The sequence below is a fragment of the Chiloscyllium plagiosum genome, unplaced genomic scaffold, assembly GCF_037043375.1.
Source record: "Chiloscyllium plagiosum isolate Xiang-an unplaced genomic scaffold, Cpla_swu_hap1 HiC_scaffold_13, whole genome shotgun sequence".
Taxonomy (NCBI): Eukaryota; Metazoa; Chordata; class Chondrichthyes; order Orectolobiformes; family Hemiscylliidae; genus Chiloscyllium; species Chiloscyllium plagiosum.
Window position 1 is genome coordinate 76,453,176 of NW_028270151.1, and position 26,871 is coordinate 76,480,046.

Genomic DNA, 26,871 nt, shown 5'->3' on the forward strand with positions numbered 1-26,871 from the left:
ATCAGTGAAAGGGAAACTATTGGAGAAAATTTTAAAGGAAAGAATTAATGTCCGCTTGGAAAGGTAAGGTTTGATCGGGGGGTAGCCAGCATGGTTTTGTCAAAGGGAGCTCAGGCCTAATGAATTCAACTGAATGTTTCAAGGACATGTAGATGAGAATTGTGCAGTTGATTAAGTTTATATGCATTTTAGCAAAGGCTTTGGCAAGATCCCACATGAGGAGGAGCACATGGAATCCAAGGGAATCTGGCAAGATGGATCCACAATTGGCTTAGTGGCAGGGGACAGAATTGGTGGTAGAAAGTTGTTTGCGTGACTGGAGGCCAGTGTCAGTGGTATACCACAGGAATCAGTGCTGGGTCCAATAAGAACACCAGGATGTGAGTTGCCTAGAATGGAGCATTTTTGCTTTCAAGAGGCTCAGTAAGCTCGGGACGGGTGGCACGGTGGCGCAGTGGTTAGCACTGCTGCCTCACAGCACCAGAGACCCATGTTTAATTCCCGCCTCAGGCAACTGTCTGTGTGGAGTTTGCACATTCTCCCCGTGTCTGCGTGGGTTTCCTCCGGGTGCTCCAGTTTCCTCCCACAGTCCAATAATGTGCAGGTTAGGTGAATTGGCCATACTAAATTGCCCATAGTGTTAGGTGAAGGGGTAAATGTAGGGGAATGGGTCTGGATGGGTTGCTCTTCGGAGGGTCGGTGTGGATTTGTTGGGCTGGAGGGCCTGTTTCTACACTGTAAGTAATCTAAAAAAAAAATTAATACTGTTGCCCTTAGATGTTTTCTTTAGAGCAGAGAAGGCTGAAAGGGATCCTGATTGAGATGTACAAGATGACGAGGAACATTTTCAAAGTGGTTAGAAAGCAGCTGTTTTCCTTCTAGAAAGGGTCAATAACAAGGAGGCATCCCGGTGGCACAGTGGTTAGCACTGCTACCTCACAGCACCCGAGACCCGGGTTCAATTCCTGCCTCAGGCGACTCTGTGTGGAGTTTGCACATTCTCCCTGTGTCTGTGTAGGTTTCCTCCGGGTGCTCCGGTTTCCTCCCACAGTCCAAAAATGTGCAGATTAGGTGAATTGGCCATGCTAAATTGCCCTTAGTGTTAGATGAAGGGGTAAATGTAGAGGAATGGGTCTGGTGGGTTGCGTTGCAGCGGGTCGGTGTGGACTTGTTGGGCCAAAGGGCCTGTTTCCACGCTGTAAGTAATCTAATCTAATCTAATAATTTTAAGGTGAAAGACCGGAGATGAAGACAGAATTAAAAGGAAAACCATTTTCACCCAGAGGATAGTGGGAATCTGGAATGTACTGCCTGGGAAACCTCACAACCTTTTAAAGTTGAAACGTCACAACATTTAAGACTATGGGCCAAGTGCTGGAAAACGGAACACTTAGTGGTTTTTGTCAGTGCAGACTCAATTGGTCGAGGGATCTTTTCTGTACTCTATGATTCTGTGATTTTAGGGTTGTATGAATCAACATAAAGAATTAATTTTGTCAAAACACACTAAGTTCTTGAGTTTCACAAGGAAGAGAACTCAAAGCTATGCCAAAAATGAAACTGGGCACAGGAGGATTGGGGGCCAGAATGAGGGGCTTCACCAACAAATATTAACGAGTTTCTATCAGTAACGCGCCATGTCATGCACCACCACCTTGTCTATCCACAGATGGGTGAGCTGTGCTGATGTTTGCAGGAGATCATTTGTGACTGCCCCTCATTGTGATCACCATCCTTTCCAGATGTGGATGCCCATTCCACTGGACCAGAAAGAGGTGACTTGAAATAATAGCCCCCAAAATTCCTGCATCATCCTGTATCGTACTTGAAGGCTGTTTTTGGACCAGACACATTACATCATAATTTAACCAAAACAAATTCTGCTGATAACTGTTAAACATCAGGAAAGCATATTGGATTAAAGAGCAAACAATTCACACCATGATCCAGCACAGAGACAGGTCAACACATTTGGCTCTCCATAAAGATCCACCTTGTCCTATCACACCCCTGCTAAATTCTGACTTTTTTTTAATAAGTAGATGAACAATATATGCTTTTTTTAAAAAAGATTACACAAAGTCTCTGCTTCAACAGTGTTTAATCACTTTGGTAGTAATAGAGAATCAGATTTCATTTAACATTTAAGTTTAACATTAATCATTAAACTTGGCTTTAAGACAAGTTTAGTGCTTGCACAAGGAACAGATGAAATTAGCATGCAACAGCATGACAGCTTTTTGGCCTTTATTGTTTGGAGACTGAATAAAAGAATAGAGAAGTCTTAATACAATTGCATCGGACCTTCGTGAGATATCTATAGGCAAAGTATAAATAGTTTTGGTCTCCATATCCAAAAAAGGATACACATACATTGGAGTTAGTACACTGGAGTTGCACTTGATTCCTGGATGGAAAGGACAAAAGCTTGAGTAAATTGGGCATACTTTCTGGACTCATCACTGTGGCTATTATCCATATATGAGCTATGATGGTGAAGACCCCTAACCTCTATTGACACATCCTGCAATATCTGCTCATATACCACATAAGAGAGGAAGCTAAGTTCAGTTTCTTCCTGCTTACAACAGGGATACAGAATCAATTGTTACCCATTGGATAATTTAATTGAGCACTAATGTGATATGGACATGCAAATTAGCATGAGGATTTGGTCACCCAGCCCACATTCTCCCATGTAGAGTCATAGGGTCATAGAGAAGTACAGCACGGGAACAGACTCTTTGGTCCAACTCGTCCATGCCAACCAGATATCCTAAGGTGATCTAGTCCTATTAGAGCCCGTTCCACCACTCAGATCATTACTTCTCTGATTACACCACATTCCTGCCTCCTCTCAATAACCTTTGATACCTTGCTTTTCAAGGATCTAGCTCTGCCTTACAAGTAATCAAGGACTCAGCTTCCATTGCCTTCTAAATGGCTGACCCTTTATTTGTAAACAGTTACGACTAAATCTAGGCTTTCTCACAACCTAAAATACCCTCTCCACATCCTCCCAGTCAAGATCCTTCAGGATTTAATTTTTCACTTAAATTCCTTCCCACTCCAGGAAATAATCCAGTAAACATGCTCTGAACTACTTCCAACCATTCACATTCTTCCTTAAATAAGGAGACCAATAATGTGCAAAATAATCTGGATATGGTCTCACCAGCGCCGAACATATCTGAACCATAGTCTTCCTACTTTTATATTCCAAACCCCTCTCAATAAAAGATAACTTTCTATCAGCTTTCCTAATTACTGACTGTATCTGCATAGTAATCTTTGCATATTCATGGATTAAGTCACCGAGATCCCTCAACACCTTTCATTATTTAGATAGTGTGATTCCTTATATTTTTCCTCGCAAATAGACAATGTTACATTTTCCCACATTATACTCAATTTGCCAGATACTTGCTCATTCCTTTACCTTATCTATTTCCCTCTGGATCTTCCATATCCTCTTCACAAATTTATTTTCTACCAACACGTTGTGTCATCAGTAAACGTAACAACCATCCCTTACTTCCTTCATTTAAGTTATTTACATAAATTATAAAAAGGCACACCACTCATTAAGTCATGCCACCCTGAAAAAGGCTCATTTATGCCTACTGGCTATTTACTGCCAGCTAATCTTACATCCATTCCAATGTGTTACCTCATACCCCACTCCCAATGCCATGAGATTTCATTTACTGGAATAACCTTTCATGTGGCATTTTAACAAATGTCCTTGTAAATCTTCTACCTTTATACACAGCACAGGATGTGACATTTCAAATACAGAAGAGACTGAATTAGGAGTGGCACAATTACTTGGCATAGGAAAATGTGGGTACAGCAGATGCTGGCGATTAGAGTCAAGGTTAGAGTGGTGCTAGAAAAGCACAGCAGGTCAGGCAGCATTTGAGGAGCCAGAAAATTGATGTTTCCGGCAAAAGTCCTTGATCATTATTTGGCATGTAAGCCTGTAATTCTGAGGTGCTCTATTTTGACATTTTGATTGGGCTTTAGTTGGGGTGGCACGGTGATTAGCACTCCTGCCTCACAGCATTAGGGACCCAGGCTCGATTCTAGCCTTGGGTGACTGTGTGGAGTTTGCACATTCTCCCCATATAAAGTTGTAGAGTCACAGAGATGTACAGCAAGGGAATAGATCCTTCAGTCCAACTCGTCCATGCTGACCAGATATCCTAACCTAATCTAATCCCATTTGCCAGCACTTGGCCCTTATCCCCGATTCCTCATGAAGGGCCTTTGCCCGAAACATCGATTCTCCTGCTCCTTAGATGCCTTTTAAATACTGTAATTGTACCAGCCTCCATCACTTCCTCTGGTAGTTCATTCCATAAACTAACATCCCTCTGCGTGGAAAAGCTACCCCTTAGGTCCCTTTTATATCTTTCCACTCTTAACCTGAACCTATGCCCTCTATTTCTGGACTCCCCCACCCCAGGGGAAAGACCTTTTTTGTTTATCCTATCCATGCTCCTCGAGATTTTATAAACCTCTATAAGGTCACCCCTCAGCCTCCAAAGCTCCAGGGAAAACAGCTATCTATTGCTCACATCCTCCAGCCCTGGCAACATCCTTGTAAATTTTTTCTGAACCCTTTCATATTTCACAACATCCTTCTGATGACCAGAATTGCACGCAATATTCCAAAGGTGGCCTAACGAATGTCCTGTACAGCCGCAACATGACCTCCCAACTCTTGCACTCAATACGCTGACCAATAAAGGAAAGTATACCAAAGCCTTCTTCACTATCCTATCTCCCTGCAACTCCACTTTCAAGGAACTATGAACCTGGACTCCAAGGTCTCATTGTTCAGGAACATGTTCTGGGATCTTACCATTAAGTATATAAGTCCTGTGAAGATTTGCTTTTCCATAAAGCAGCACGTCACATTTATCTAAATTAAACTCCATCTGCCACTCCGCAGCCCATTGACCCATCTGATCGAGATCCTGTTGTACTCTGAGGTAACCTTCTTTGCTGTCCACTATACCTCCAATTTTGGTGTCATCTGTAAACTTACTAACTATACTTCTACGTTCATACCCATATCATTGAAATAAATGTCAAAAATTAGTGGAACAAACAGCGATCCTTGTGGCACTCCACTGGTCACAGGCTCTAGTCTGAAAAGCAACCCTCCACCACCACCCTTTGTCTTCTGCCTTCAAGCCAGTTCTGTATCCAAATGGATAGTTCTCCCTGTATTGCATGAGATCTAACTTTGCTAACCAGTATCCCATGAGGAACTTTGTTGAACACCATACTGAAGTCTATATAGATCACGTCCACACTCTGCCCTCATCAATCCTCTTTGTTACTTCTTCAAAAAACTCAATCAGGAGAAAGATTTACCACTCATAAAGCCATGCTGACTATCCCTAATCAATCCTTGTCTTTCAAAATACATCTAAATCCTGTCCCTCAGGATTCCCTCCAACAACTTGCCCACCACAGATGTGAGACTCACCGGTCTATAGTCACCTGGTTTTTCCTTACCACCTTTCTTAAATAGTGGCATCATGTTAGCCAATCTCCAGTCTTCTGGCACCTCACCTGTGACTATTGATGATACAAATATCTCAGTAAGGGGCCCAGCAATCACTTCCCTAGCTTCCCATAGAGTTCTAGGGTACGCCTGATCAGGTCCTGGGGATGTATCCACTTTTATGCATTTCAAGACATTCAGCACCTCCTCCTCTGTAATATTGACATTTTTCATGTCACAATCTATTTCCCCACTTTCTGTATCTTCCATGTCCTTCTCCACAGTAAACACCAATGCAAAATACTCGTTTGGTATCTCCCCCATCTCCTGTGACTCCATGGATAGGCTGCCTTGTTGATCTTTTGAGGGACCCCATTCTCCCCCTAGTTACCCTTTTGTCCTTAATGTATTTATAAAAAACCCCTTTGGATTCTCCTAAACCCTACATGCAAAGGCTATCGCATGTCTCCTTTTCACCCTCCCGATTTCCCTCTTAAGTATATGTGAGTTTCTCCAGGTGCTACAGTTTCCTCCCAAAGTCCAAAGATATGCAGGTTAGGTGGATTGGCCATGCCAAGTTGCCCCATGGGGATAAGGTGGGATGCTCTTCGGAGGGTTAGTGCAAACCCGATGGGCCAATGGCCTCTATCTGTACTGTAAGGACTTTATTTAATGGAGCCTGCTTTTCTTTTCGTAATGGTGTTTTGGGCAGCATTGAAGAATCTTATACTGGATTATTTTTATGTCTTAACAAACACAGAAATAATTCTTGACTTTACAGATGTTTCAACATTTCACCACTGGCTTTCCAAATTTTTAAAACCTTCTTTCAACATAAATCATAATTGGACCACTGGAGAAGCTGATAATATTTTATAGAGTTGCTGCAATCTGCAGAAAATTTAAATACTCAGCATTTCTCATTATAGTTAAAGAATTCCTAAAGGTATTAACCTGCTTTTAAAAACTGAAACAATTTTTCCTTTATGTACCTGTGCTGTAAACCCACAGTAAATAGTTCATGAACTGTCATTTTTGTTATGTTTAGTCTGATGATTGATAACTACACAACAGGGAGACTCTCAGTTTGGCAGCTTAAGAAAGACTGTGAGGTAGAAAGGGACTAAACCTTCCTGTTTCCACAAAATAGCAGCTGAGTGAAGAGAAAAAAGCTAACTGTATGACGAGCTTGAACATGTTTGATGTTTCCAATGAATAGTGAGAATTAATTATAAAGTTCGAGCCTGTCTGCAATCTTGAGTTGCAGAAGCTCTTTTGCCCTCTTTCCCTCCAATTATGCTTTCCAGTAAAGAGTATATCACAACCATTGACACAATGTATATACATATTGCGCCTGTTAGTCAGCACTGCCTTTCATGAAACAGGCGAGCATTTTGTTTCCAAAGAACAGCAGGAGTCATGTAAACGTGGTCAACTGCATCTCTGAGTGAATGAAGTGCAAACAGATCCTTGCTTGCAAAGTTGTTCTGAAATATTCTATCTCTTTTAAATTATATTTAAAAATTGTTATGAGTTGCCTGGATAGGAGTACAACTTTCCACTGATGCCTATCTACTGCTATTCACTACATTTCTGGATGAAATTCCACTTTTTTTCCAGCCTTTTGTCTTGATGCAAGATTGCCTCAGACTTCTCATCTGCTTCATGTTGCTCCAATTCCTTTAAAAATTATACTATTGCTGTCAAGTGTTTTGGGCTGTGTTGTAGATGCAGACACAACAGCCCACTTGAATTTCTCATGAAACACACAATTTTGAAGTCAAACTTCACGTGATCTCATGATAAAACTTTCAAGTACTGGGGTTTTGTTTTCTATGCAAACTACCTAGCCTTGTACTTCTTCTCAACTCCACCGATAATAACCGGAGTAGTAACTGAGGGTCTCTCCCTCTGTCTCCTCACGAAATACCCACAATATTTTTCACCCCATCAGAATTAAAGCAAATAAATATAACAAAGGCTCAAGAGGGAGGGAGGGAGAGCAGATGGCTCAGTGCTACTCCACAATCAAACATGACGCCTGGCCTCCATTAGAGTCACTCTCTCACAGGAAATCACCTCCACTGGATCCTGAGACAGCACCTTCCAAACTCAGGACCCACTCCCATCTCGAAGAAGAGCAGCAGATGCAAGGGAATACTACCATCTACAAGTTCCCCTCCAAGCCATCCTGAATTGGAAATATATTGCCTCTCCTTCAGTGTTGCTGGACCAAAATCCTGAAATTCCCTCCCTCAGTGCATTATGGGTCAATCCACAGCACCCACAGAATGTAGCAGTTCAAGAAGGCAGCTCACCACCACCTTCTCAAAGGGCAACAAGTGCTGCCCCAGCTAGCGATGCCCACTTCCCACAGGTGAATTAAAAGAACAATTTTTTTTCAAAAAGCTTTTTTAGATTTCATAATAATTGTAAAATGTGTATCCCTAAATGCTGTCAAATCCAGCTAAGTTTATAGTGGGCTAGGAAACTGCCGAGGATGGAGCATTTGAGCTATGAAGAGAGCTTGGATTGTTTTCTTTGGCGTAGAGATATTTGAGGGGGCACCTGACTGGGGTGTATGAGATTATGAGCAGCATTGTGACTGGGAAGTTGCTACTTTCCTGAGTCAAAGGGTTAATAACAAGGGGGCATAATATTAAAATGAAAGGCAGGAGGTTTAGTGGGGATTTGAGAAAAACATTTTTCATCCAGAGATTAGTGGGATCTGGAATACTCTGCCTGGAAGAGTAGTTGAGGTGGGAAACCTCACAACCATTAAAAAGTCCTTGGATAAGCACCTGAGTGTCATAACATTCAGGGCTATGGGCCAAGTGTGACAAAGTGGGACTAAAGTAGGTAGCAGTATATTTGTGACTATACAAACTTATTGAAATAAAAGGCCTCTTCTGTATTGAATGATTCAATGTTTCTATGATTCACAGAATTACAATCAGAAACAAAATTGGTACCGAGCCTAAGAAGGAGAAACAGAGACAGGTCATACAAGTGACTTTAAATATCTCTTTAAAGGAGGAAAAAGGTGGAGTGGTGAAGAGATTTAGCAAGGGAATTACCACAGATGAAGACACAATTGCTAGTGGTGAGCTAAAGGAAATGATGCATGTACAAACACCTAAAAAAATAGTTTTCTCAGAGGGATGCAGGGAGTCCAGGTACTAAAATGATAACAGAGAATAAGAAAGCTAAAAAAACTGCAGAGACCTACCACAATCGAACTGGGAACTGGATGCAATAAAAACAGCAAAGGCCAGTCATCTTCACTCATAGGTCACAATAGGTCTACAGCAGTCACCATCTATCTGGCCCTATACTCATCCCTGGAACATTCAGATAATAAGAATACCTACATCAAACGCCTATCTATTGACTTCAGTTCCACCTTCAACACCATAATTCCAACAAAACTCATTTCCTAACTCCAAGACCATGGTCATTGCTCCCCTCTCTGCAACTGGATTCACTACTTCCTGACCGACAGACTGCAATCACTAAGGATAGGTGGTAATGGCGTGATAGTGGTGATTCTGAGCTGGCTCAGAACTTGTACATAGATGGAATTCTCTTTAAGCTGCACTTTTTCATTCTCTCTTATTCTTAAATTATCAAATTACACTGGATTATGGTGACAAATGAAAGCTTTTCACTGTATTTATTGTATTTCATTTTAAAGTACATGTCACATTAATTCATTCATTCAATATAGGAACAAAAGGACAGGAATAGACTCGTTGAGCCTGCTCTGCCATTCAAATGGTTGTGGCTGATTGAACACTTCAACGATTTTTACTCACACTATCCCTACTGAAAGACTGAGCTTCCACAGTCCCCTGAGTATAAAGTTCACCACATACTGTGTTAAAAAAAACTCATCCTGGCCTAAAATGGCACCCACTTAATTTTTAGTTATTACTCCTTGTTCAAGACTCCCCACCCAGGGGGAACATCTTACCTGGAGTACCTACCTTGTGTTACCCTTTAACATTTTGTCGGTTATAATGAGATCATCTCTCAATCTTCAAAACCTTTCAAAACGTCTCTTCATAGGACACAGTCATCTTACAGGAACGTCTATTTAAGCTTTGTTCCACTTTCCTTATGGCAATATCTTTCCTGATGTAGGAAGACCATATTGCACTGATACTCCAGGTACAGGCTAACTAAGTGCCTATACAGTTGAATCAAGACATCACTACTCCTGTACTCAATTTCTTTTGTGATAATGACTAGCATTCCATTAGCCATCCTCATAGCTTGCTGCATCTGCCTGTTAGGCCTCAGTGACTTACTGGCCAGGATATGCTCTTGTATATTTACAACCTCTCTCCATTTAGGAATAAATGTGTATACCTGTTCTTTCTACCAAATCTCCCTCACAACAAACACTTCTGCTTATATTTGTATCATCTGCAAAATTAGAAATACTGTATTTCATTTGTTCCCTGTATCCAAATCACTGGTATATGTCGTCAACAGTTGGAGCCCAAGTACTGATCTTAGCAGAACGCCTCTAGCATTGGCCTGCCAAAATGAAAATTATCCTTTTATTCCTAGTCTGCTTCCTAAAGTTAGTCAGGTGCCAGTACATTACCTCCCACACCATGTGTTCTAATTTCGCTAACCAATCTCCTGTAGGGAAATTTATCAAAAGCCTTCTGAAAATTCACAAGTACTATGTCCATTGACTGGCCAGAGTAGTCTGGTCATCATCTCTGAGATGTCTTTGATGTATGGCAGGGTGACTAGAGTCTCTGGGTGTGCTGTGTCTTCTTGTTGAGGTCTGTTGTGCAGGAATTGGTGGACTGCACTTATCAGGTACCTGCTATTCCTGAATACATTGTATAGGTATTTTTCCTTGGCCTCTCATACTCTGGCCCCTAAGCATCATGGTAGCCCACAAACCTACCACCACACTGAAACAGCTCCTGAAGGATTTAAAGAACCCCATACCGACAACGAGCAGAACAAATGTCATATATAAAAAACCCTTCAAGGACTGCAACAAACATTACATTGGACCAACGGGCAGGAAACTAGCCACCAGGATACATGAGCACCTATCACTGATATCCATACATTCCTGATGAAGGGCTTTTGCCCGAAACATCGATTCTCCTGCTCCTCAGATGTTGCCTGACCTGCTGTGCTTTTACAGCAACACATTCTTGACTCCATACATATAAACAAAGAGGGACACCAGTTCGACTGGGACAATACGTCCATCCTGGGACAGGCTAAACAAAGACACGCACGGGAATTCATAGAGGCCTGGCATTCAAACCGGAATTCCATTAACAAACATATAGATGTGGACCCCCATTTACCAACCTCCAAAACAGAACTGGAAATGATATCACCCACCATAACAAACCAAGACAGGTGAATAGCAAATGGGACAGAACACCAACGCTTCGCCAAAAGTTCACTAATGATTTTACCGAGCATGGTGACCAAACGTCTGAGAACAAATCTACCACCTCATGGAGCAAACTTACCACCAGAGCTACAAATCTTCTCCAAAATCTCAAATAATTTTCCTTCACAAATCCACACAGCCTAAGGTAATCAGATTATTTGTACATAAATTAATCTAATAATAGATTCCAGCATTTTCCTTACTATAGATGGAAGGCTAACCTGAAAATATGGAAAATTGTACTGGTACACTGTCTACAAAAAAAACTGGACAAATCCAATCCAGCTAATGACTCTCTCACTTGTCCATCTGCAATCAGTAATCAGGTGATGACAGGTGCCATGAACAGTGTTATCAAGTGGCACTTGCTTCATAATAACCTCTCATTTCTGGTTAGTTTGACATTCCTGGCCTCACTACAGGCTTGATCCAACAGAGGTCAATCATCTTAGCCCAGTGCCAATCCCAGATGCAACCATCCTCAGCTTCTTGTCCATCATGAAGGTAAGAAGTGAGCATACTTGCTGGTGATGGTACAGTGCTCGGTTCCACTCTTACCTCGTCAGCTATAAAATCACAAATGTTTGCAAGCCAAGCTGTAACCTCACCTTGGGGTTAAAATAATACAGTACACTCCATTTTCAGCAGGGTTTTTATTTGTTATATCAGTTATGGGAGGGCAAAAAAAGTGTTGTTGTATTAATTAATTACACCAATACATGGACAAATTTCGGCCTTGGCCAGCTAAGTACCAAGTGACATATTATTGTTGACATTCAAACTGACTAACATTACAACAGTCCCCACCCATGAATATCCTGAAGTCACCACTGACCAGAAAATTAATTGGACCAGCCACATAAATACTGAAGGTAAACAAATAGATCAGAAATTATGTATTCTTTGGTGAGTAACTCACCTTCTGACTCCCAAAGTCAAAATGGGAAAAAACGTAACTCTTTAAACCAAGGAGACTGTAGAAAGAGATGCTGTTTGAAAAACATTACTAGAACACATTGTGAGTTGTATTCAGGCAATTGTTTTGTTCAAGCAGTGCAGGAAGATTGCTAGACTTGTACGGATCTATGCATAAGGCAGTTTTGCCGAGAGACAGGCAATTGATTAGCTTTTCAATCAGGAGCTGTTGTGTGGGTAGGGAATGCTCAACATGACAATTCTGATTGGCTTTGGGCAGGTAGACAGCCTTTAGGTGAACAATGCAACAACAGAAAGCCTCCAGAGTGTAAAAAGACACCATCCTCTCCTTACAGAGAAGTAACAAAGATTGGAAGATAGCAAGCTATTCCTCTCCTCCATTTATCTGTCAGCTACTGCCCCCAACTAGGGATTGAGGGACTGAATGATCAAACCACCCTGTGTCTTCAGAACTGAGGGGACCTAGAACAAAGAAGATTGGAGATCATTGGGACTCAAAAGAAGCAAAACGACAGCCCACGGAATTCGGTAGACTGGTGCTATTGAACTGTATTCCCCAAATACTTTTTCTCCACCCATAAAATCTATGTGATTTGTTTGTCAATGTCTATCTGCATTTGTGTACAGGTACTGAGAAGGTATAGAGTTTAAGTTAAGAGCTATAAGTTGCTAATTTATGTTTTGGATTGTTTGTGGTTAGAACAGATTTATTTGAAATAAATTGTTTTTTTTGTTCAGTGCAGCAACATGGTCAGCGTGTTTTGTTAAATGAAAATGGGGGTATTTGAGTAATTGATTAAATCTTTAAGTTTTGTGATGAGCCTGGTAGTAGTCATAGTGCACTTGCCCAAGAAATTGTGACACAAAAAAAAAATCAACATATGATAAGCAAACACCAAAAGAAAATGCTAGTCACCAAGTATTCTATTTCTTTGTGATATTAATTGAAGGACAAATAATAGCCTAGTCATGAGGGATAAGTCCCCTGCTTTTTAATGAATTACTGCCAAGGGATCTAGTACAAATCACCAGATCAGACAGGCAGGGTTTTGGTTTAAGATTTTTTAATATTGCTTTTAACAGGATGAGGGCGTCACTGGCTTGGCAGCATTTAATGCCCAGCCCTAATTGTCCAGAGGGCAGCTAAGAGTCACATGTACGCCAGACCAGGTAAGGATGGCAAACTTCCTTTCCTAAAGGACATTAGTGAAGCAGATGGGTTTTTCTGACAATCGATAATGGATTTATAGTAGTCATTAGATTCTTCAGTCTAGATATTTATCGAATTCAAATTCAACCATTTGCCATGGTGGGATTCGAACCCAGGATTAACTCTGGATTATCAGTCTAGTGATAATACCACTAGGCCATCACCTCCCCAGAAAACAGCACTTGTGACAGTACCATCTTTCTCAATGCAATGCTGGAGGATCAGCATAGATTTTAGTTCTCAAGCTTTGGATTGGGACTTGAACATGAACACTTTTCCAAGGAAGTAATTATTCATGTGTTAAAACACTTTCAATGAATAGCCTTGTCATGATGTCTCAGTATAAATAATTTTATATCCAATTTATATTACAACATTACTTGTGGAAGCAGAGAACAAATGTACAAGGGCAACACAACATTATTAATAGTAACCAACAGCCACCAGTCCTGCATCCGGCTGTAGGTGAGCTAAGCTTTCAACCTGTGTGTTGTGGGCTAATAATGTAATTTTAGCACATCTGGGCATTAGAAGCAGGGAAAAGACAGCAACACCAACTTGGCAGAAACACTTCTGTGCCTGTTCTCGATTCTCTAAGTCTACTCAACAAGATTCGGAACTGGAACAATTTGCTGACCCAATGCCCAAATAAAAATTCTCAAACTCCCTCAAGTTCTCTCCAGTCCTTGCTGCTAGAATTACATGTTATCTCAGGTAATCTGGATGAAGTTCACACCTATTTAAAACTGTATGAATTATAACGTTTAACTAATATTTTAAAAATAAGCTACAATTCCATTGTAACCAGAGACATGTTTATTAAAGTTAAGGCAATACTGTAGCTCATTTGCTTTTTAATGTAGTTCCTTTACTTATTATTGGCTTCAGCCCTAATGTGGATTCTCCCCATTGTAAACAATGATCCCTTCTGATCTTCAAGCTAGTGTTTATCTGGGTTGAAACATATTTGTTGAAATGGCTTGAACTTCCCAAATGATGTGAACATAAAATCAAATGTTACCAAGTTACATGGCATTGCACAGTAAACAATTTTTAAAAACTCCTCAAAAGCATTTTGAATATAGTTAACAAAAGTGCTTTGCTAATAAGTGCCTGATTTACGAATGCAGCCAGCCATGCATTCTTGAATATTGTACAGCTCCCCTGCCCTTATGTTAATCCAGCTCTGGTACTGCCATCCAAAAACAAGTCTGAATCAAAACATATCTTTGAGTTAGCTTTTGTTGGGCACAGTTTCCACTTTCTGTCTTAATTATCGTTCACTTGATGTTCATCGCTCACCAGAAGATCATTTTTGACTTCCACATACCTGCCTACAATTGTTTTACCTTTCGTGGAAGAACAAAATGACAAGAATTTCTTAGAAGTGAGAAAGAAAAGTTTGAAAATGTTACCTTCTTAATGCCCGACCCAGTGCGAAACCATAAGGCTGACCTGGTACTAACGAAGACACAACAAGTGATTTGTAACCTATCCAGAATAATAGGATACCACCAGGAGTCAGCAGCCTTCAATCCGTCATGCAGAATGAACCAGTGTTGTTTAACAGGTTTCTAGTGATGTATTACCACTAAAAGATATAATTTGACAAGTGGCCTGCAGAACCTGTACTGTCGCTTGTGTTGTACGTTTTGGAGCTGACAGACATTTGATTCCAGACAAGAGGGAGTTTCTCTTTTCACACTATTCATTAATCAGCCACAATAGATTCCTTCGCTTGCCTGCTGTTTTATTATTTGCCTAGCTGAGGAGAAACTTTGTGCTTCTTTGATGAAGTCAGAATATTTAAATCAATGGCGTCAAATCAACTTTCATACCTCATGTGGCATCCCTATAACTAGCAATATGAGCAAGCCTATGCACTGTACTGGAGGAAATGTTAATAGCTTCTGTTTTTTTTTATTTTGTTTTGTTTGAGAGCCAGGACCATTTCTGGGTCCAGAACTCACACTGGGCTGCAGTCTGTACTCCAGCATGATCTTCATGGAGGCAGCCTAATGAGCTGAATCTGCATTCATCCTCCTATTGAGGAAAGTGAGTGGATTTCTGAGGCTTCAGGTGCAAGCAGTGAGCTCACTGGAGGATGTGGTGGTGCACAGGCAGAAAGGAGAGTATGAGGATGTCTCAAATTGGAGGAACAAAAACAGATTGGAGGCAAAACCCATCTAGGTGATCAATTTGGCTTTTGGGTGCTGCTTTTCCTACACTTGGAGCTGTCATTAGGTAATGGACCTATAGCGTAAAAGCTGAAGATACGACAAGATCACACATAGTAATTGCATTAAAGTTGGCTTCATAATTTTTAAGCAGTGGCAAATATGCAAGTATTGCCGTTGTTGTGATGGCAACAAACATTAAACTCAAAGATAAAATGGCCATTGTCCTACCGAACATAAGGCTGCCCTCTCATGAAACAGAGATGGCTGGTGGTGGTTTAACCTGAGGGTTACCATACCTCAGGAGAGGGGGGAGATTGAGAAGGAGAGTCCCCCATGGTAACCTCAGCTGATGCAGGAATTAAAAGCCGATGAGCATGTGGCAAAAAGATACAATCATACGCAAATAAATAGGATATAAATGTTGCCATGATAGGAAACACAGTATTAAAACATGATGATAATCTCAGCTTTGCAGACCAGCTCTCAACTGCACCAGCAGGAAAGCTCAACAGAACTGTGTAATAATGAACTTTTTATTCAGCTCCACACAACATCAACAGCAGCTCACATAGTGGTCGTTTTTGCTCCATTAAAGACATGAACACGAATTGAGACAACAGTAGAATCAGAGGTTATTACCTTATTATCTTGTCATGAGCTAGAAGGCAGAAGTGGACAAGGTGGTTAATTATTGAATATAATGAAAAAGTGGTCAGATAGCCACAGTTAAGAGTTACATAATATATTACAGAAGCAATGTGAAGCATTTTACTCTGATTATCAGCACCGTGCTTACACAAGTTCCATAGCTTTGAAACTGGAGCAGGCTATTGCATCCAAGGGTTATTGGGAATGACAGTTTCACCTGTGTGAATTCAATTATATCAGCACAGTGAATTTACAGTACTGAGTACACATCAGTATATGAAAGTAACAAGAAGGTGGAATGTCATGGCATTCCTTTCACTACTTAGAACATGACAGAAGTATTTCAACACCAAGGAAAAAATACTGCAGATGCTGGAAATCTGAAATAACAACACAATGCATTGGAGAAACTCAGGTGGCCTGGTGACATCTGTGGAGAGCGAAGCAGAGTAAACATTTCAGGTTGATGATCAGAACTTTTTTTCAGGAAGATCTGCTAACCACTGTGCTAACCACTGTGGCACGGTGGCACAGTGGTTAGCACTGCTGCCTCACTGTGCCAGAGACCCGGGTTCAATTCCCGCCTCAGGTGACTGACTGTGTGGAGTTTGCACATTCTCCCTGTGTCTGCATGGGTTTCCTCCGGGTGCTCCGGTTTCCTCCCACAGTCCAAAAATGTGCAGGTCAGGTGAATTGGCCATGCTAAATTGCCCCTAGTGTTAGGTAAGGGTTAAATGTAGGAGTATGGGTGGGTTGCGCTTCGGCGGGACGGTGTGGACTTGTTGGGCCGAAGGGCCTGTTTCCACACTGTAAGTAATCTAATCTAAAAACTTCCATATTTTTCCAGATTGGATCAAATATGACTCCCATCCCAAGACCAATGTGGTTAACATATTAGTTGCTATTGCAGATCCCTGAGATACATCAGAAACTGCTGCAGTGTCACAAGCCTGGAACGTTAACTGTATCTCAAAGAAGCTCCCTAACCTGCTCACCATTTTGAGTTTTTCCTGTGATGATTTATTTTAGTATTCTGTAGGTGAATTGCGTTTCCAAAAAGAATGTTTTGTTTGAAAAGAAACAAAGAGTTAATAAAACTATTGAGTCATTCTGGGCGGAACTGAAGAGGAGTCCAGCAGGTTAATTATAATTCATCAGACAAACTGGTTTTACTAGGGTTGCCACAGCTCAATCAGAACAAGTGATACTTCTGCATAGTTGTACTGCATCAACCCAATATGAAAAAGGAGACTGGCCAAGAGAGAAACCATGGCAAAAGTGAGGACTGCAGATGCTGGAAACCAGAGTTTAGATTAGAATGGTGCTGGAAAAGCACAGCAGGTCAGGCAGCATCTGAGGAGCAGGAAAATCGACGTTTCGGGCAAAAGCTCTTCATCAAGAATAGAGGCAGGAAGCCTCCAGGGTGGAGAGATAAATTTGGGGGGGGGACGCTGGGGAGAAACCATGTCCAAAACACAGCAGTGATTCCTGTGCAGTCTAGGCTGTCTACACCAAATGAGGCTGAGCAGCAAAACTATGCTAACTTGGTTTACTGCCCAGAGTTTGGTACTGGGAAACAGTGGGAGAAGGCACAGTCCCCATAGGTTGATCACTATTTACGAGTATGCAGGAGGATTGTATGCTGAGCTGGTGCCCAAGGGCTTAAGATGAGGCTGGGAGGAGAAAGAGTTTTGGGGAGTGAATGGAGGAGTGATGATAATCAATGGTTCAGCAATCTAATGCCAATTTGGGTTCTCCTCACTTCACCTTACAGTATCAGGTTTGGCAGTGCCTTCAAGGAGGTAAAAACCATGACTGCAGATGCTGGAAACCAGATTCTGGATCAGTGGTGCTGGAAGAGCACAGCAATTCAGGCAGCATCCGAGGACAGGCAAAATCGACGTTTCAGACAAAAGCCATTCATCAGGAATAAAGGCAGAGAGCTTGAAGCATGGAGAGATAAGCTAGAGGAGGGTGGGGGTGGGGATAGAGTAGCATAGAGTACAATAGGTCAGTGGGGGAGGAGATGTAGGTGATAGGTCAGGGAGGAGAGGGTGGAGTGGATAGGTGGAAAAGGAGCTGGGTAGGTTGGACAAGTCCGGACAGGTCAAGGGGATCGTGTTGCTGGAGGTTAGAAACTAGGATGAGGTGGGGGAAGGGGAAATGAGGAAGCTGTTGAAATTCACATTGATGCCCTGGGATTGAAGTGTTCCGAGGCGGAAGATGAGGCTTCTTCTTCCATGCGTCTGGTGGTGAGGGAGCGGCGGTGGAGGAGGCCCAGCACCTCATATCCTCGGCAGAGTGGGAGGGGGAGTTGAAATGTTGAGCCACGGGGCGGTTTGGTTGATTGGTGCGGGTGTCTAGGAGATGTTCCCTAAAGCGCTCTGCTAGGAGGCGCCCAGTCTCCCCAATGTAGAGGAGACCGCATCGGGAGCAACGGATACAATAAATGATATTGGTGGATGTGCAGGTAAAACTTTGATAGATGTGGAAAGCTCCTTTAGGGCCTTGGATGGAGGTGAGGGAGGAGGTGTGGGCACAGGTTTTACAGTTCCTGCGGTGGCAGGGGAAAGTGCCAGGATGGGAGGGTGGGTCGTAGGGGGGCGTGGACCTGACCAGGTAGTCACGGAGGGAACGGTCTTTGCGGAAGGCGGAGAGGGGTGGGGAGGGAAATATATCCCTGGTGGTGGGGTCTGTTTGGAGGTGGCGGAAATGTCGGCGGATGATTTGGTTTATGCGAAGGTTGGTAGGGTGGAAGGTGAGCACCAGGGGCGTTCTGTCCTTGTTGCGGTTGGAGGGGTTGGGTCTGAGGGCGGAGGTGCGGGATGTGGACGAGATGCGTTGGAGGGCATCTTTAACCACGTGGGAAGGGAAATTGCAGTCTCTAAAGAAGGAGGCCATCTGGTGTGTTCTATGGTGGAACTGCTCCTCCTGGGAGCAGATATGGCGGAGGCGGAGGAATTGGGAATACGGGATGGCATTTTTGCAAGAGGTAGGGTGGGAAGAGGTGTAATCCAGGTAGCTGTGGGAGTCGGTGGGTTTGTAGAAAATGTCAGTGTCAAGTCGGTCGTCACTGATGGAGATGGAGAGGTCCAGGAAGGGGAGGGAGGTGTCAGAGATGGTCCAGATAAATTTAAGGTCAGGAGTACTGGCTTGGCCACATTTGAAGCTGGTGTGTCTGAATGTAGTAGTTCAACATTCACTGGGCTCGAGGTCAGGGAATTTCATAAGTCATAAGTCATAAAGTATTCCTCCCATTTTTGTGCCACTCTATTCAAGATGACAAACCCTGCCTATTTCAGGGGACTGCTAAAGATGCCTGAACAACATCAATAGGGCATTGAATGTGCCATTGAAATTATGCAACTTGACTGACAGTCTCCAAAATTTGGACTTGGAAATTCAACACAGCGACGCACAATTTTACCTCCACTAGTTAAAATAAAGGAAGTACCTATTCATTTAAAGCATTCAAACCACATATCCTTGGTGTATTAAGGGGTGCAGGGGCAGGCAAAGAAATGTCTATGGCTCCTGTCTCAGTGGCAACAAATTCAAGAAGCAGTTTATCCTTTGTCTTTTGCTCCATCATCCTGCTCTCCCTTAAGAGGTCAGACAATTAGTAATACACCAAGATTAATACACAATGTACCGAACCAGAGAGGAAAGCACTTTGTGATAACAATGAAAAATACTGGTAAAAACAGTTCAACTGAGCAGGCAGCAGCTGTGAAGAGCAGCAGGGTTGACATATTAGGTCTGTGACCTGTCCTTGGGACACTGACCTGAAATTCAGCTTCTCTCTCTCCAGATGATACCTAACCTAATAAATGTTTCCAGCAGTTTTTGTTCTTATGTCAGAATTCCAGCATCCAGACAATTTTGCTTTTGTGGAATCATGTTGCTATGCTTTACTTAGTAAAAATAGAGAAATTGCTACCAAAAGCAACATTGCTGCCTGTTTACCTAACACCATGATGCAAGTGAAGGAGATGTCAGTTTCACAAAACACCAACTGCCTCCACCCATCCTCCAGAGTTGCCAACTTTCCAGAAATTAATCATTCAGTCTCAACAACGTGGCTGTGGATTACCAGGGAATTGAAGAAGCATGAATAAAATTGCACATTTATCTAATCTTCTTAGTCTTATTAGGAAATATAAAAACACCTGAAATGAAGAAAATTAACTGGATGAGTCAGTTGGAAACAGAAATCCCTTTCTCTCAATCGGCTTTACCGAGAAGCATCATTTCCCTGAGAAAGCTGGGCTCATACTTTGGACTGTTTGTACCACAGAGAGTCAGAAAATAAAAGCTCCACTGGTCTCTGGATGGCCAAAGACCAGCCATATATTCAGAAGATGGGCTTTGGACCACAGAAATCCTGATGCAATGCCCCCATGGAAATTGCCAGGGAAGCCTGAACATTCAATAGGCAATTCCCCCCATTCCCAAGAACCCTCCACGAATGGCTCTGTCAGTCCTGAATCACTTACTTGGATTGTTAGTCAGGAAATGTTAGACAGGAAAACCCTTGTCCAACTTCATGTAACTATTTCATTGATACCTCTCAACGCCTCCAGCCTACCTCTGACTACACCCTAGAGCACATGGCTCACCTGCCCATAGCCAAAATGCCAGCCAAACTGACCCCACCTGCTACTTTGTGCTTAATTATTTGCGCTGATTAGTGATTTCAAGTGAACTGCACCAAAAAAAAACGCAACTAAGTCTAACCATCCACCATGTTTGTGGCTGTTTATTTAATTCAAAGTAGGAAGGTGAAGCAAAATTAAAACGAACAACAGACCTGGACTATCAAGATATAAATTTTAATGTACTGTCTGTTCACGTGCAGATTGGAACACTCCTCCCCATCTTGCGTCTTTCTTTAATTGTCCAGGAGTACAGCAATAAGAGGAAAGTTACTGCATGGAAAAGACCAAGCTGTCTACGTTTCACGAGGTCCATGATGCCCACACACCCTGATATTCAATCCAACCAAGAAAAGTTTACGTCTGTTCAGATTGCTTTACTCAACATAATAGTGTGCGCATTGAGATAAAGTTGCCTCCAGTCCAACCTGTACCTTAAACAAGTCAAAATTCTCTGTGCAAGACGACTAAAACATAGATTCACATGGTTTCAGACTAGATTAGTCATTGTATGCTGGATTAATCTTAGAAATCTCACCTAGACCACCAGCACAGTAATTTCGAAGTCATTTATTTTTGTTCTCATGTTTAATTACAATCACATCCCTTAATGAGATTAAGGTTTTGATTTTTGTGAGGACATGTCTTAATGGGAGAAGATGAGGCTTTCCAATTGGCACCAACATTCAGCTCAGACTCAGACCAACCTGTCACACACTTTGTGTGGTGGTAAAGAATTCAATAGGAAGGGTGTACCAATTCAAGATAATTAAGTTCAAGCCAGTTATGGCTCTGATTGATTGAGCATTGGGAAAGACATAATAAAACCACACCTGCGGAGGAGGGAGGGCAGGTCTGAAGACCTCCTCGTGGGTCTGCTCCTGGGCCTGGCCAAACTGGCCATTAACAGGTCCAGGCAGTGGGCCGTGGAGGGGGTCGTTAGGGCCGACTGCCTGCCCCTCTTCCGCGGTTACGTTAGAGCCCGGGTGTCCTTGGAGAAGGAGCACGCGGTGTCGACCAACACCCTGGAGTTGTTCAGGGAGAGGTGGGTGCCGCAGGGAGTGGAGTGCATCATTTCTCCCTCCAATTCTATTTTGATTTAGTCCCTACCCTCCCCTTCACTGTTTTGATCACACAGCACTGTCCCTTGATGTGAAGGGCAGTGTTTGTCACTGGCCACCCGGGTGTTTTCCTATCTTAAAAAACAAACCACACCTGAGGTCTACCTCAGAACTGATGTGATCTATCACAGCACTGTGAGGTTCAATGGTTACAGAAAAAATACTACTGGAATGAATGGGAACACACAATTCTAATGCATGTTCTTTCTTTCGATTTTTATTTTTCTTTATTCAATTCACACTTAGCTTTGAAGTAATTTCTCCATTGCCTGCAAAGAGCAGTGAGTGAATGTTTTGGACGAGGATAATATCCCAACAGCAGGACTGAAAGTGGGCACCAGCCCCACTGCCCAAGAGCAGTATATCGCCCACACCAACCAACCTAATGATTAGTTCCAGCACTACCATTCAACAGAGAACAGCTGCAAAGCCCCTCAGACCTCACCTCACCTTTAGCAATGCTCCAGTCGCTGCCAACACTGAGCCACCACTGCTGAGGCCTCACCACAAAGGAGGGGACACCTCAATTCTGTGGCACCCTCAAAGAGCTGTGAGTTTTCTTGAGAAAAGCAGGGCCAGCAGACAGCTCCTGGGCTTGGGAGAGCAAGCTGGCAGAATGAGTTGGTACGTTGGACGCAGAGATGGCCACCGTCATTAGGATGCCCTTTCTTGAGCCACAGATCAAAAGGTTTGGCCCATCACTGGGAACCTGAGGTTCATCTGCCATCCTCCTTGCATGCTGGCAGACCTACCTGAGACAGGTAACATGCCAGTGAAAGTAGGTGATAATTGCCTTAGCCGGCATCCCATTGAGGTTCCTGCCACTGTCATCATGTCATGGTGGCAGGAAGATATTAGGTTCTCTTCCCGGTGCCTGCTTCACAAGCTGCTCTCCTGCCTCTCAACCCGTTCTTCCAATACTCCAGAAAGATTTTCAACCCAGCATCCCTCAATTCACAGTACAAGCAGTAGATCCTCAATTGTTTCTGCTATTCTGAATGGAGCAGCTAGGTGGAAACATTGTGTCACAATCCTCCAACTTTCCCTGTCATTGTGGAGCATAAGAATTCTCCAAAAAGCACGTAGAATGTAAAACCTTAGGGATGTTGAAAGACATTTATGTATGTTAGAGAGTGGGCTGAAACATGACGGAGGAAGTTTAAGTTAGATCAATTAATGACAAAAGGGCAGCAAAAGAAAGTAAGGGTTTGATTGTGCTCAGCAGCACTAGCTCTTTGTGCATTACAAGTCTTTTTAGGGTGGTGCACAAGTACATTTCTGATGTGATGATGCTATATTGATAAAATGATTAATAAAGTGATCATGATTGCAGAGCAAGTAAAATGAGCTATAAATCAGCAGGACAAACAATACTATCAACACTATTTGAAGGGCTCAAAACTACTTACAGTTTAATTGCTAGGTGACTTGTTTGGCTACTTCACATTTTCTGTAATTGCTTAAATTTGCATAAATCAACAGGGAGTGGCATGGCAATTTTCTATTGTCTTGAAGGCTTCTGCACAAACCAGTTGCTCCAAAGCATGGGTTCATTAGTGTGTCCTTTTCTCAAAATCAAATATAACTGGGAGAATGAGCCATGGCCGTGCAGAGCAAGCTAGGCAGCTGGGAGAGAGGGAAGGCAGGAGGATAGTGCACAGCAGGATGAGAAGGAGCAGCAAAAAGAGGGGTAGATGCAAGTGACCACAACAGCCCATGGATGACCAGAAGTAATTCGCCTCAGGAACAATGAGTCTGATATTTGAGGCACTGACCACCCTTGATCGGTTATGATAGGCTGGGCACATTGTCCACATGACCGACATGAGACTCCCCAAGCAGGTGCTCTACTCACAGCTCCGAAATGGCAGACAAGCCCCCAGTGGACAGAGGAAATGCTTCGCGGATACCCTCAAGGCCTCACTGGCAAAGTGCAGCATGCCCACAGACACCGGTGGAGGAGGAGCATCTGGGAAGGCGTCGAGAATTGCTGTCGGGAAAAGTTGAAAGCCAGGCGAAAACAGGATAAGGAACGCGATGCCACCCCAACACCCCACCCACCCCTTACTACAATCACCTTCTACCCCAAATGTAACAGAGCCTGTGGCAGCTGCATCAGTCTGTACAGCCATCTAAGAGTGGAAGACAGTCATCCTCATCTGCAATGGACCGCCAATGATGATGATAAGGAAGATGTCCTCACTGAAATCTGCCACTTTCAACAGTGAGATCTGTAACCCCAGAGCTGGGTAGGGACCACACTGCCTGTAGCTGTGAAGGTAGCAATAGTGGTAAATTTCTAATGAGTCTGGATTCCTTCAGCATTGGTAATGGTGACATCAGGATATCTGTTTGCTTGCAGTGCCCTCCTGCATAAGCTAAGACACTGTACCTCTTTTCAAAGAGATAAATCTTAATTTAATTCCCTCATGTGAAAGAGATGCAGACTGAGTGAGCACAAAGATTGCAAAATGTCATTGACTACACACACATTGTTTTACAGGTGCCACATTTCCAATGAAGAGCTTACGCCCGAAACATCAATTCTCCTGCTCCTCGGATGCTACCTGCCTGCTGTGCTTCCAGCGTCATACTTTTCAACTCTGATCTCCAGCATCTGCAGTCCTCACTTTCTCCTCGGTGCCTCTGCCAACATTGTGATATACCTGAACTGAAAAGCATTCCACTTCTCAAAGGCCCAGCTGCAATGTGACCATATGCAATACATCACACAGGTCAAATCCTAAATTATTGGTTGAAGTCATGAGCTGAAATAGGAGGATGTGAGGAAGGGATGGAACCGAAACCTAAACAGTCCCTTTCTCCTCCTTAAATGGAAAAGCTGCTTAAAATGCGGTACAAGTAAACTTAGTCCAACTCCTCATTGACCAAGAGTCCCATAATTCACACCTCTCTTCTGTCACTGACAGTAATATCACACTCTTGGCTACAATGTACAAACAAGCAAAATGGATACTCAGGAGAGTCCATAGCTCAGCCACAATGTGTTAACTCTATTTTTCGTTATTATCCAACTTTTCCTTGAAGCATGCCCTATGTGATCGCTGCTTACTAGCCATAAATCTGAAATTTATTTTCTTTTTTCATTCAGAATTTAAATCTCACTCAGGAAGCTTCAAGCCAAATTACATTCAACAACCTGCTCTGAAACCTCTGCTCATATTTTGAGCATTGTTACAAATTTCACCACAGTAGTTGAGACAAGCCACAATGTTAAAACAATCAAATGCCACATAAAACAAGCAACAACATTCTGAAAGAAAACATCAATTCATCCTATGGCTCAATGTTAATGGATCCTTTAAAACAATATGTAGACTAGATCTGAATCCACAACATTCACCAAAAATTTAGCAGCTCTTCTTTAGGTTATAGCTTGCCTGTGTACCAAGCTTTGTTAAAATCAATCCATTACCATCTGAAATTTACTCTTTACAAACAGACCAACAAACTAAAAAAAAGGTCAGAACATTACCTCCGCTCACCTTTAGTGGCAGAGTTAATAAAAGCTAAAGATAAAAGATACATTTCAAACCATATGCCACATTGTACATAAATTAAACCATTAGGTTTTGTGCATTTCTTTAGTACCAGAGCATTTCTATTGGCTGCCCTAGAGGCCACACCAAAGCTGATGCAAGGCCGTTGATTTTCAGTCGCAGAAATTGCAAAAGGCTTTGCTGGACAACCTCAAGTAATTTTAAGTTATCTCCCCAGGACTATAGCCTCTTGAGCTTGATAAAGACATCAGAGTGACAGACAGTGAATGATTGCTGTCACCCTGACAGAAACCAGAGTGCTCATGTCATATGGCACCACTGCCATTCACCTGGAATGGCACCAAAGCAATCCTGGTAATCTGCTAGAGGACAGATTGATGGGCCGCTATGACCACCTGAGGGTGCTGGGTATTTGATTCGGAGAGGCTGGGGCGGGCGCCAAGTCTTGGGGGGAGCATATCAAGAAAGTGAGGCAGAAACTGGGCAGATGGAAGCTACAGTCGCTCTCCATCGCCGGTAAAAACCTGGTCATCAGGTGTGAGGCAATGTCAGTGTTATATGTGGCACAGGTCTGGCCTATTCCCAGAACCTGTGCCGTCATAGTCACCCAGGCTATCTTCCATTTTGTATGGAGATCAAAGAAGGGACTCGATGTACAAAGCTCTGGGCAACAGGGGGGTGGGGGAGAAACACACCACATGCCACCCTCACCCTGATGGCCACCTTTGTGTGTGCTGCATCAAGCTGTGTGTGGATCCCCGGTATGCAAACACCAAGTGTCACTACGTACTGAGGTTCTACCTGTCCCTGGTGTTGCGAAGGTTGGGTCTGGCCTCGCTGCTGCGGAACGCTCTGAGTAGTTGGACCGTTCCGTATCACCTGTCCTTCGTAGAGAAATTTATGAAGAAAAACACCTTTGACCATAAGTCCATCAGGAAGTGGTCAGCAGGTAGTGTCCTTGAGACCCTTCGGAGAAAGGAGATTGTGGATCCTATTGAGCGGTTTCCAGAGCAGACTGTCAAAGTCATTTGGCAGAATGCCTCATCGCCAGAACTTTCCAACAAGCACCAAGACATGGCTTGGCTGGTGATGAGAAGGGCTCTGCCTGTGAGATCCTTTATGCACGCCCGGACTCTCAGACGCACCGCACGCTGCCCTCGAAGCAGCTGCAGGGGGGACGAGACTGTCACACACCTCCTTCTGGAATGTGCCTATGCAAAGGAAGTCTGGAGACGAATACAGTGATGTTTGTCGAGGTTCATCCCGAGCAGTTCCGTGACGTGGGACTCCGCGCTCTACAGTCTGTTCCCCGGGACGCACACCGAGATGAACATCAAATGTGCCTGGAGGATCGTCAACTCGGTGAAAGATACTCTTTGGTCTGTCCAAAACCTGTTGATCTTCCAAATGAAGGAGCTGACCCCGACTGAGTGTTGCGGACTGGCACATTCCAAGGTCCAGGACTACGTGTTGAGGGATGCGCTGAAGCTTGGAGCAGGTGCCGCCAAGGCGCGGTGGGGAAAGACCACCGTGTAACGTCTGCCAGCCAAAGAAGAACAGGGGGCCCACTCAGTAAGTGGGCTCTGCTGACGCCTCAGCTAAATATATGGATTGTAAACGTAGAGACCTGTGAATATACGAATGA

General features: G+C 43.1%; 1 protein-coding gene and 1 pseudogene across 9 annotated transcripts in view; one reads left to right on the forward strand and one right to left on the reverse strand.

Moving 5' to 3' along the window:
• LOC122555777 (Rho guanine nucleotide exchange factor 4) overlaps nt 1–26,871 on the reverse strand; it is a 473,424-nt gene that overhangs the window by 188,438 nt on the left and 258,115 nt on the right. The window lies entirely within an intron of this gene.
• On the forward strand, nt 23,496–26,762 carry LOC148148349 (uncharacterized; annotated as a pseudogene).